The following is a 12,614-nucleotide window of genomic DNA, read 5'->3' as shown; positions in this document are numbered from 1 at the left end:
TGCTCGTTTTCAGGCGTCCCCCAGGACTTCTCACCGTCAGGCGGTGAAGCGCATAATGAGGTATCTTCGATTTACTCCTGCATTTGGCCTTTGGTACTCTGCTGCTTCAACTCTCAGTTTGTGTGGTTATTCGGATGCTGATTTTGCTGGGTGTCGTTTGGATAGAAAGTCTACATCGGGTACTTGCCAATTTTTGGGTTCTTCGCTTGTTTCTTGGTCCTCTAGAAAACAATCTAATGTTGCTCAATCTACTACAGAGGCTGAGTATGTTGCTGCTGCTAGTTGTTGTTCTAAGCTTTTATGGATGATAGCTACCCTTCGCGATTTTGGTTTGTCGTTTTCTCGCGTTCCTCTCTTGTGTGACAACACTAGCGCTATAAGTGTTGCAAAGAATCCTATGCTTCACTCTAAGACGAAACACATTGAGGTTCGTCATCATTTTCTGAGGGATCATGCTGAGAAGGGTGATATTAAGCTTAAATACATTGATACTAGTCAGCAACTTGCTGATATTCTGACTAAACCACTCGATCAAACCACGTTTGCACGTTTGCGTGGTGAGTTCGGGGTGTGTTACCCATTCTAGTATCATTGTAAGTTGCTTCAGTTACATATGCCTTATACTTGTTTTGGCTAGTTTGCGATTGATGCTTTTGGAGAGGTTTGAATGCTTTGCTTGACCAATTTTTATTTTGAAAACAGCACAGATATATACTTAAAAAATTATGTTGGGCTATGCTTGCTTTTCTGGATCTAGTGACTTGTTGAATACTTGACATATATCTTGCTCACGGTTTGGTAGTCAGCTTCTTTTAATGGGTTTTCACTGCAAATGTAACTCACAATACAAGTTTTAACTCGGGAGTGCATAGTATGGTTGTGAGCAAAAACTCTGAATTCCCATATCTCTGCTATTTAGCTCATGATCTGCTTGCCTTACTGAAAATTTAAATATGGGCGCAACTCTGTTTTTCCCATGTCCCTGCTGGTTCTCGCTCATAAACAAAATTAAACAAACTGGCTGGGCACAACTCTTGCTTCCCATATCCCTGCTTATCATGCTCACAAAAGTCAGAATTAAATATGACAAGTGAATGCATTTGTGGGCGTTGCAGTGAACTTTGACTGAAGCTGTGTATCTGTCGTGTGAGCTCGCTATACGTTTTGTCTTCAGCTTTGCATTGAGTTTGGAATGTGCATGTTTTTGCCTGGCACATTAGTTTTCAAACAGATTTCAGTTCTAAATTTTTATTGGTCATAGCATTGTATTGTTCCTTCTCTGGATAGCTAGTGTTGTTGGTTAGCTTTTATAAGTATTTGGCATATGTCTCAGAAGCTTCAACTTGTGCTTTCTCACATGCTTTTCTCTAAATTGGTTCCTTGCATTTTATCTTGATAGAGTGCTTTGTCAACAAGGGGGAGAGTGAGTAGCGCACAAATTCATTCTTGCAGGGGGAGTTCGTTCATTCTTGCAGGGGGAGTTTGAATTCGTTTTTGCTGAGACTTGGCATGCTTGTTTTGAGGGGTTGAGGGGGAGTTTTGCTGAAATTTGTGAGTTTTGCTGCTGAGATTGCTTTTGGGAGATTGATATGGCTTTTGATTCACTTTGGGGAGAGTGAATTTCTGTCTTGATTGTGTCGAGCCTAGCTTTTTCGCTAGCCCATGTCTTTGGGGATTAAGATCGTTTCTTTTTCTTTCTTTTTATTTTTCTTTTTCAGTACGAATAAATTTGTGCGGTGTGGTGTTGTCAATGCACTCATCAAGGGGGAGATTGAGATGCCAGTGGGCTAGCACCTTGGTGATGAGCGATTGACAACACGGTGTGCGTGTGACGTGTCTCTTGGCAGGTTGTGGTTGCAGGTGACAGGTGGAGACAAGGTACATGCGGCGACGAGTGAAGAACGAAGATAGGATGCCGCGTCGAAAAACCGCGGGGGCGGAGAAGGGCGGATCGAGGCTTGCGTTCGAGGGACAGGTGATCGTGCGGTGTACGTCTACTGTACCTGGCTACATGGCGGGAGGACGTCGAGGGAGGTTTCCGGATTATGCCACAAAATCCGGGGTTCGCTGGTTGAGCCACAAAGCCATGCATCGTACCGGGACGCCCGTGCGGCAGGCGTTGGCCGAAGATGGAAAATTCTGGCGATCGCGATACGATTTCGGATGGTCGTGCGGCGACATCGCGAGGATCACATCGCGGAGATGGAGGGATCGCGGACATCGTGGAATTTGCCATGGAGGACGTAATTGGAATTTACGCCCCTACGTTGGATTTATTTAGCGTAGGGGGTTATGTGAAAATAGGTCGTGCCACTCTTTGGAGATATAAATATGTGGCACCTAGGGTTGAGAAGGAGGAACGTTTTAGACTCTCGGCGAGTTACTATTCACACATGAACAGTACCCCATGAACAGTACTCGTGCCCCGGGTTCCACGGTTCAGTTTTCCTCTCTCCGGTCTAGCCTAGGGTTTGAATTCTAGTGAGAGGTTTTTGTTGATCTCTCCGATTAAGAGAGGGAGGATGTTCGGGCGGAGGCTAGATGCACTTTTGTAAGTTCAATTACTCAATTTAATCTTTCATCTATAATGATTGATCTTGTGAATCTCGATTGGTTCTTTACAATTCTCGTCAGCATCTGACATAGTCTGCTTGTTTTATTTTTATCTCAAGATCCGTAAGTCCGATTGACGTGATTTCAGTTGGGTTAGTTTTGTAATTTCATCTAGTTTAATCTGACAAATTTTTAGGTCGATCAGAGTTACGGATTTTCGTCCACATCAGGTTTACTAGGTACATAGAGTTCTGGCCAGATTTGAAAAACGTGATTTAATCAGGTTTTGTGTTTAGGGGAAGGGTTAGAAATTATTTTTGGCTTCCGTGACCATTCACCCCCCCTCTGGTCGCCCGTTTCGATCCTTCAGAAGATGAGTCTTAGGATTGTTACCCCTAGTGCAATGAGGACGATGTATCGTAAGTTGAGTCAATTGTGCACCTTTAGTGCTTTATTGAATTGTCATTATGCTCATGATTGTTTTGCATCTTTCTAATGATAGCAATAATCTTGTTGGGTATGCCCACAATTTCATTTAGTTTATAGGCCTAAGGTATAAGGATCAGTGGAATAAATAGTTGGGTTATGGTTTTCTTCTATTTTCCTATCCTGTCTTTTTGAAGCAGCCTACCCTCTTCAGCTCTTATCTCTGTTTTTGGAAGACCAAAACTCATAGAAAAATTATGTACAATAGTAGATTTCAACATCTTTCTCTAAACATAAGAATCACCCTGATATCTATGTTGGTTATGGAATTATGAAAATCACAAGATGATGCACCTATGTTGTCTGAAACCTAGAACAATTTCTGTTGTGCACTGTTTTTGGCTACATGAACTGCAGAATTTGGAAAAGTGTTCTATAAAGAAGTTGTGTAGGATTTGATAATCTTTCCAACGGTGTAATCTACAACTTCATTGGATTAATAGAATGAGAGTTACAACTATTTTACTGCACTGCTATTTTTCTGCTCGTGAGAAATTTTAGATTTCTTATTCTTGCCCATACACAAGAGTATCACTGGGATGTCAGAATGTCTTGATACTAATTACCTCATCTAGAAGAAGGTGCAAGCTACCCATTTTGTGTTCCCTAGCTGATCTTTTCTTAAGGGAGATAGTAAAGTTAAAGAATTTGCAAGATGAAGTATCATATGTTCTAGTTTGCGCCCCGGAAGCATGGTGGGCCCATAACCCATAGGTCCGCTGGATCGAAACCTTTGGAAGGAGATATGGGACATCTATAATTGGTTATATGTGGGCTCAGAAAACATCAATGTGACATCAAGCCTGACAAGGTGGCCTAGTGATTGGAGTTACCTGAGTATTGTTTGGAGTATCTCTTAGAATCTTGGAATTAGTTCAACAAGTTACTTGGAGTAAGATTAATAGGTATGCAAGGTAAAGTGGAATACTTATCAAGACGATGGAGCTACACGAGAAAGCAAAGAGGAATCCAAAGACGAAGTATTCCTATCTTCTAGTCGACGTCTTCTGAATCTTGAGGACGAGATTCATCTTAAGGGGTAGAATTATAACACCCTAAAATTGCTCTTTTCGAAAAAGATATAAATTGATTTAATTTTATATTTTGTGATCATGAAATATAGGAAAAATAATATTTTTCATTATAATTCATCATAAGGAGTAGAAACATGGATGTGCATACATGCCGGTGCATTTGATTTATTGTGATGAGTGGTTTCATCCAAAATTAAAATTTATCTAAAACGTTTTTGAAAATGGATTTGAAAATAAAATTCAGAAAAAATAAGAAAATGAATTTACCTCTCTTTTCCTCTTTCTCTCTCAGTTATGGCCCGCTCGGCCTCACTCGCACCACTGGGCCGCTTCCTTTCTTTCCCTGTGGCCCGCCTCTCTTTTCCTCCCCGCGTGGAGCGCCTTGGGCTTGCTCAGCAAGGCCAGCAGAGCCGCAACGCCCCTTTTTTCTTCGCGGCACAGCAAGCCCACCGCTCCCCTTGCTTCCTCGCGTGGCCCATCAAAGCTAGCCACAGCCTAGCCGAGCCGCTCCTCTTCCTCTGTCTCTAGCAACTGGCCCCGCATCACCTAGCCCGCCAACAGCCGGGGCCCACATGTCAGGACCTCCCCCTTCCTCCGGCTCATGTTCGAGATGGACACTTCCCCACCACTGGAGTCCACAGCCACCCCGTTCTCTCCCCAATTGGTGTGCCACGCAAGCTGCTCCTCCCTTTAAATAGCTACCGACACTACACCGTTCTCCCTATCTCGACCCAACGCAACCATCGTCTTTCCTAGAGCCGCCGCGAAGTCGCCGCCGCCATAGGAGATCTGCCACTGCTACGTTCACTGTTCCGCTGCTCCTCCACCGTCGCAACTCCCTTGCCGAGCTTTTACAGGAGGTAAGAGAAATTTGAGTACCCTTCTTGTTCTCTCCCTCGCTTTCTACCGCTGGTGCCGCGCCACCGATGTTTCTCCGGCGAGCTCGAGCCGCCCCGTCGAGCACCGCGTCACGCCCGAGCCATCACCGCTGCACTAGCCCCTCCATCGTGTTTGCCTCATTCTCCTCTTGCTCCCCGTTATTTTCCTGAGCCAAACGGTGTCCGCAGCATCGACATCGATGAACTCCGGCGAGGTCTGCCGTTATTCGGCCATGGCGCCGCCGCAGTCCAGCTCGCCGCCGACCACTTCCCCCTCCCGAACCAATCCCAGCCGCCCGAGTCTAATCCGATGGCCTACAAATGATGATACCGGTTCAGCTAAAATATTTGCAAAAGAGACCCCCTCCTATTCGCTAATCTAACCCGCAGTCTATGGCGCACTTCTAGAATACGTTTTCCTAATCTGAAAACGTAGTTTCTTTCTAGTAGATTCAGAATACGTTTTCTCTTTCAGAAAGCATAAAATCCCTCTGTTAGATTCAGAATACGTTTTCTTCTTTTGAAAACGTAGTTTCTTCGGTTAGATCCAAAATACGCTTCCATCTATTTACAGTTTTGCCACTAGTCTTATTTATGCCATAAAATCTTTATTTTAACTCTGTTTTGATCCATTCAAGTTGCATTAGATTCGTAATTGAGTAATCTATATGTTCATCCTACTGTTAAATATATTTTTAACTTTTGAAATTCAAGGTTAGATTTAATCTATTATTTTATTAGAGGAAATCTTGTTTAATTCATAACTTTTTGTTATAGCTCCGATTAGAGTGATTTTCACGTCTGTGTGTTCGCAGTAACGTGTAGAACATCTTTAAAACCTTTTTAGCTGTTGTTTATTATGTTTGGTATATTGTTCTAATTTATTTCTATTATTTGCTTCATGTATGATTGCATGGATGCTTGTGTGGTGTTTTATGATCATGTCCAGTTGATGAGCTATACGCGGTGAATCCAGAAACAATTCATTGAAGGTTTGGACTAGAAGAAGGATCTAAGTTTAAGGAAAGTATAGCATATGATCTTTCTTGTTGTCCTATTCACTTTAATAATTTAATCATATGCATGTGTCTACCTTAGCAACCGTAGTAAGTTTCCTAGCTATTTAATATCCTGGATTCCTTGTTACATATGAGGTATTGCATTGGGTAGTATGATGCTAGTGCTCAAACTAAAGCATGATCTTATAACTTGACTAATGGATTATGCAATAAACACTAAAAGATGCTTTTTAGCAACATGAAACAAGGGGGCTAGAGCATTGGGATATTTTATGGTGCTCTAGATTCCTCTGCCTAAGGACTTATCTGTAAGCGAACATCTAGAACTTACAGTACAGCTATGAGGGCCACATGGTTGTGGCTTTAACTCAGTATGAGGACCTTTTGTAGCTTGTTAGTGGTTACCTTTATGGCGCAAGAGGGGCTCCAACAGGTATGACCTTTGCCTACCAGGTTGAGTGCATTTTGGTTTCTTGGTCTTTTGTCAGTCACTCCTTGGAGGGGAGTTTGTCAGTAGAGGACCCACGGGATACTACACAAGGAAGGGAGAAGATCTAATCTAATTAGGACTTCTTTCCCTATAATTTTAGTAGTAGTATTATTCTATGATCCTACTAGGAACCTCATTGTAAACCGACTAGAACTCTGGCCTCCTGACTATATAAAGGAGGGTGGAGTTCCTGGAGAGACAACACACACATAACGTAACACAACACTTTACAATCAATCCAACGCAAAGGCTAACGCCGACTGGACGTAGGGCTATTACTCGATCACGGTCGAGGGCCCGAACTAGGATAAATCGACTGTCTCTTGCGTCTACCATCGAGTTCTGCATACGCTGAAGCCCGAACAAACTGCCATGGGTACCCCCGTGGCAGGCTATCGGTGGTGAAACATCGACAGCTGGCGCGCCAGGTAGGGGCTTTCGGCGAAACTGCATCCGAGAGCTCGATGGACCTCGACAACATGATCTTCTCGATAGGATCAACCTTCATCTTCGGTTCATGGATCTACGAGGCAGATGACGATGGCAAGCTCCAAAGCCATCTCCTTGAAGATTCGGATCACCATGAAGACCTTTCTATTTCGACAACTACGATGGATCAACTCGCTGGAAGATTCGCGTAGCTCGTGATGTCCGATCCAACTCAGATTTCGCAGCTTTGCGCATCCAACTCAAACTCAAGCTCCGCATCCGAGACGGAGCCCTACCCAAGTTCTTTTAAGGGGCCAAGTTCTTTTCCGGCAGGGTTCTAGAAAGCGGTTTCGGCCTATCAAGAACACAACTCGAAGTACACTCAGAATCCTTTCAAGAAGTCAAGTCCTTTTCTGTTCGAACTCCACAAAATGGCAAAATCTTATCAGGCATGGCCTGAAGGATCCCTCGATCCAGTGCTTAGAATGCAACTGAAGGGAGCTTAGGAAGGCCTGGTATTAACTATAACATCTCAAAACTGCATTGTCCACTGGCCAGGTTCTATTCCTGAGGATAGCGGAACCCGACTAGTCGGCACAACGACGACAGTGATTCTACCCTACTAAGAAGGAGACTCGATCTATGACCTTGAAGCCTCTACTAAAGTTGTCAGCGACTCTGACAGTATGGAAACCAACACCGATAATAGAACAATTCACGCACAAGAAGTATTCATGGTTCGCCGTCCTCGATCACCATTGGTCCCCCCAGAAGCACCCGACATCAAGTCATCAGATGAATCTGAGTCCAACATATCACCCTTTATCTAGGGGCACGATGGTGAGACCAAGAATCAGAAGCAAGCCAGAGAAAGAAGAAACAAATTGAAACAAGGACACCAACGTCGTGCTAGGCAGCGCAAGGAAGCTTAGATCAAATATGAGTCAGATCTAGCTGAGTACAATAGAAGAAAATCAGAACAAGAAGTCGAAGAAAGACGCGCGGTGAATACACCCTACAATAGGATCCGAGAAGCACTAGAAGAACTCGGAGCGACTTCACTTCTCGGTGAAAAACAGGAACAGCTTCGGGACCTTCTTTGGTCAACAGCTCTAAGGGTACACGACGAAGAGACCCGCTCAAGACTACTGGCCAGGTCAACATCTCATAGATAGGAAGATCAAAATTAAAGGAAGTCTACTTTCGAGAGACTCGGACCAAGTGGAAGTCACAACAGAGAAAGTAGAAGGGACCATAGTCAAAACTACCGAGTCGAACAACCAAGAAAGAACAAAAGCAAAGTACCAATTCAGATAGCCCTGTATTACTACTCTCATCAAGACAATAGTTGGCTAGAAGGAGGTGCTGAATCAGAATACACAGAAGCCAGAACACATGATAGATTCTCCTGTTTTGTGAATAGACTTGCTTCAATACGACTACCTCACAAGTTCATGCCATCCAACCACTCTAAATATGATGGCAATTCCAAACCAAGGCAGTGGCTCAGAATTTACTCGCAGTCGATTGAACTAGCTAGAGGAGATGACGATATCAAGACCTTATTTTTCCCATGGCACTGGAAACCATGCCCCTCCAATGATTCGACAAATTAAATCTAGGGTCAATCAGAAATTGGGCGGACTTGCAAAGAGTTTTCTGTGGAAATTTCGTGGGTATCATTACGCACCCCATCACCCATGCAGAATTAAAAGGACTCAAGCAGAAAGGAGGTGAAACTCTCAAAAATTACTATCGATGATTTGGCGAACTACGTGCTCAAGTACATGACATCACCGAACGAGAAGTAATCGAAGCTTTCTCTCATGGAATTATGGCTAGGTGGCAATTTCAGGACTTCTGCAAAGAAAACTCAAGAAACAATGAAGAATTCTGATGCACAGTAGAAAAGATGATTACTACAGAGGAGAAGACACGAGAAAGGTTCCCGAATAGAAACAACCAAGACAACCCGGACAAGCGAAATCATCGAAACATCAGACATCAGGAAGGAAAACATGGACCAGACAACACCGTAACAGTGGCTGATAAATCAAGGAAGTTTTCCAAACCCAAAGGGTATGATGACATTGAAAACATGCGTTGCATCTTGCATCCTAAAGGAAATCACACCACCGGAAATTGCTACACCTTCAACGAGCGCTACACAAGAAAAGATAATAAGGTAAACACTAAAGAAGACAATAAAAAAAAGATGAAGACAACCATAAAGACAAGGGATTCCAAAAATCCAGGGGGACAGTAGCAGTGATCTTTGCTGGGGCATCAGATTCCAGAAGCAAACATCAAGAAAAGCTAGCTCTATGAACTATCATGGCAGCAGAGCCGGCTACTCCAAGATATCTCAATTAGTCACAGTATCCAATCCAGTTTTCAAGAGAAGACCAATGGACTAGCATAGGAAATGCTGGCCATTACCCACTGGTTCTAGATCCAACTATCGCCGGTATGACTGTCACAAAAGTACTAATCGATGGGGGAGCCGGACTCAACATCATTTTTTTAGAAACGCTAAGGAAGATGGGACTACAACTCACCGAGATGATTACACCAACAAGCACCCCTTTTTATGGGATAGTACCCGGCAAGGCAGCCATGCCACTTAGACAAATCACTCTATCGGTTACTTTTGGAACTCCCTCAAACTACCAAATAGAATTCATCAAGTTTGAAGTTGTAGACTTCGATTCATCATATCACGCAATCCTCGGGCGCCCAGCACTAGCAAAATTCATGGCGATACCGCATTACCCATACCTATTGCTTAAGATGCCAGGGCCTAATGGAGTCCTTTCCCTTCGAAGTGATTTGAAGCGCGCTTTTGACTGCGATGTTCAGGCAATTCAAATTGCAGCAAAAGCACAAACCGCCAATGGTAGAAAAGAAATAGCCACCATTGCCGCAGAAATAAGCCCAGAAGAACTAGAGATACCAGCTAAAAAGCCCAGCATCCTCGTACCACCAAAAGAAGCCAACGTCAAGCAAATCGACCTAGGCACCGGGGATCCCTCCAAGACGGCAACCATCAGCGCCCACCTCTCGGCAAAATAGGAACTCGTGCTCACCAGCTTCCTTTGGGACAATAAAGATATCTTCGCTTAGAAGCCGGCCGACATGCCAGGTGTCCCAAGAGAGTTGGCTGAGCACAGAATTGATATCAATGGAGGCTCCAAGCCTGTGAAGCAACGGCTACGACGATTCTCACCCGACAAGAAGGCAGCAATTAAAAAAGAAATCACAAAGTTAATGGCAGCCGGATTCATCAGAGAAATCATTCATCTAGATTGGCTAGCAAATACAGTTCTAGTACAAAAAAAGAATGCGAACGAGTGGCGCATGTGCGTCGATTACACAGATCTCAATAAACACTGCCCGAAAGATCCGTTCGGGCTACCACGCATTGATCAAATAGTTGATTCAATAGTAGGATCTGCCCTATTATCCTTTCTTGATTGCTATTTAGGATATCACTAGATCGCATTAAAGGAACAAGACCAGAGCAAGACATCTTTCATCACTCCATTCGGTGCCTATTGCTACAAGACCATGTCGTTTGGACTCAAGAATGCTGGTGCCACATACCAAAGAGCTATCCAAACGTGCCTTGGTGATTAGATCGGCAAAAATGTAGAGGCATACGTGGATGACATAGTAGTAAAAATAAAGAACCCGGACACACTAATTGAAGACTTAAAGCAAACCTTCGAAAACCTAAAAAGGTGGAGGTGGAAATTGAACCCAAACAAGTGTGTATTCGGAGTTCCTTCAGGACAACTACTTGGATTCTTGGTTAGTCATCGTGGAATCGAAGCCAGCGCCAAGCAAATTCGAGACATAACAGAATTGGGCCCTCCTCAAAGTGTCAAAGATGTGCAGAAACTAATAGGCTACATGGCGGCCCTCAATCGTTTCATATCAAGACTCTACAAAAAAGGGTTACCTTTCTTTAAACTACTAAAGAAGACAGACAAGTTCGAGTGGATAGAAGAAGCCAACGAAGCTTTCAGAAGACTTAAGGCATACCTCACCTCCTTGCCCGTTCTCACACCTCCAAAGAAAAATGAAGACATGATGCTGTACATTGCGGCAACTTCTACTGTGATCAGCACAGCAATAGTCATGGAAAGAGAAGAAGAAGGGCATGTATATAAAATACAACACCTTGTATACTACATCAGCGAAGTACTGTCAGAATAAAAAATCCGGTACCCGCATGTGCAAAAACTACTCTACGCCCTCCTGATCACTTCACGCAAGCTTCGCCACTATTTTGAAAGCCACAAGATTACCGTGGTGATAGATTTCCCACTCGGAGACATCCTACACAATAGAGATGCAACAGGGCACATATCTAAGTGGGCGGTTGAACTTGGTGCTCTCAATATCGATTTCACCCCATGAAAGGCAATTAAATCTCAAGCCCTTGCCGATTTTGTTGCCGAGTGGACAAAAATTCAACAACCTATGTCAAACACCATCCTTGACCATTGGAAGATGTACTTTGATGGATCACTCAAGCTAGGCAGAGCCGGTGCAGGCGTTCTCTTCATCTCTCCAGATGGAAAGCAACTCAAGTATGTCCTTAAGATATTATGGCAAGCTACAAACAATGAAGCAGAATACGAAGCCCTCATCCACGGGCTCCGAGTGACAATTACCCTTGGAATCAAGCGATTACTCATATATGGCGATTCGGTGGTAGTTGTTAACCAAGTCAACAAAGATTGGGACTGCACCAAAGAAAACATGGGCGCTTACTGTGCTGAAATACGAAAACTCGAAAAACATTTTCAAGGATTGGAAATTCTACATGTCTTGCGTGATTCTAATATTGCGGCAGACATCCTCGCCAAGCTTGGATCGGACAGGGCGAAGGTACCACCCAGCGTATTCATAGAGGAGTTATCTGCTCCCTCTATCAAACAACCTGGTGAGATAACCCCTAAACTCCCAGCTAAAGGTACCCAGATTTTGGTAATCACCACCTCATGGACCCAGATTTTTATCGATTACATCAAAGAGAATAAGTTGCCAGCAGATAAAGCAGAGACTACCCGAGTTGTTCGCAGAAGCAAGAACTACGTCCTAGTAGGGAACAAGCTGTACAGAAGAGCCGCATCTTCAGGAGTACTCCTAAAATGTGTCTCATTTGAAAAAGACAAAGAGATCTTAGAGGAAATACACTCAGGTTGCTGTGGAAATCATGCCGCTTCAAGAACACTAGTCGGCATGGCATTCCACACTGGATTCTACTGGCCAACCACTTTGAAAGACGCAGAAGAACTCGTCAGAAAATGCAAAGGTTGTCAAATGTTCGCAAGACAAGCTCATGTACCAGCTCACAATCTCATTTGCATCCCACCCGCTTAGCCTTTCTCCTGCTGGGGGCTAGATCAAGTAGGACCTCTCAAGAAAGCAAAGGGCGGTTTTGAGTACATCTTTGTAGCAATTGACAAGTTCACCAAGTGGATTGAATACAAACCACTCGCAAAATACAGCGCAACCAAAGCAGTCGAGTTCATCCAAGACATTATGCACCGCTTTGGCATGCCCAATCGAATCTCACAGATTTGGGTTCTCCCTTTACAGCTATAGAATTCCAAAGTTGGACACGGGATTGTGGTTTCGGCATAGATTACGCATCGGTCGCACATCCAAAAGCCAACGGACAGGTAGAAAGGGCCAATGGACTCATACTAGCCAG

The 12,614-nt window shown here is 43.8% G+C and overlaps 1 protein-coding gene across 2 annotated transcripts in view; it reads right to left on the bottom strand.

The window, feature by feature from the left end:
• Nucleotides 1–12,614, bottom strand: part of LOC136466917 (probable protein phosphatase 2C 12) — a 53,894-nt gene that overhangs the window by 13,909 nt on the left and 27,371 nt on the right. The gene's annotated exons all lie outside the window — the stretch shown is intronic.

Source organism: Miscanthus floridulus, chromosome 7 (genome assembly GCF_019320115.1).
Source record: "Miscanthus floridulus cultivar M001 chromosome 7, ASM1932011v1, whole genome shotgun sequence".
NCBI lineage: Eukaryota > Viridiplantae > Streptophyta > Magnoliopsida > Poales > Poaceae > Miscanthus > Miscanthus floridulus.
The sequence above is the reverse complement of the archived record's forward strand: the minus strand, read 5'-3'. Positions and strand labels throughout refer to the sequence as shown.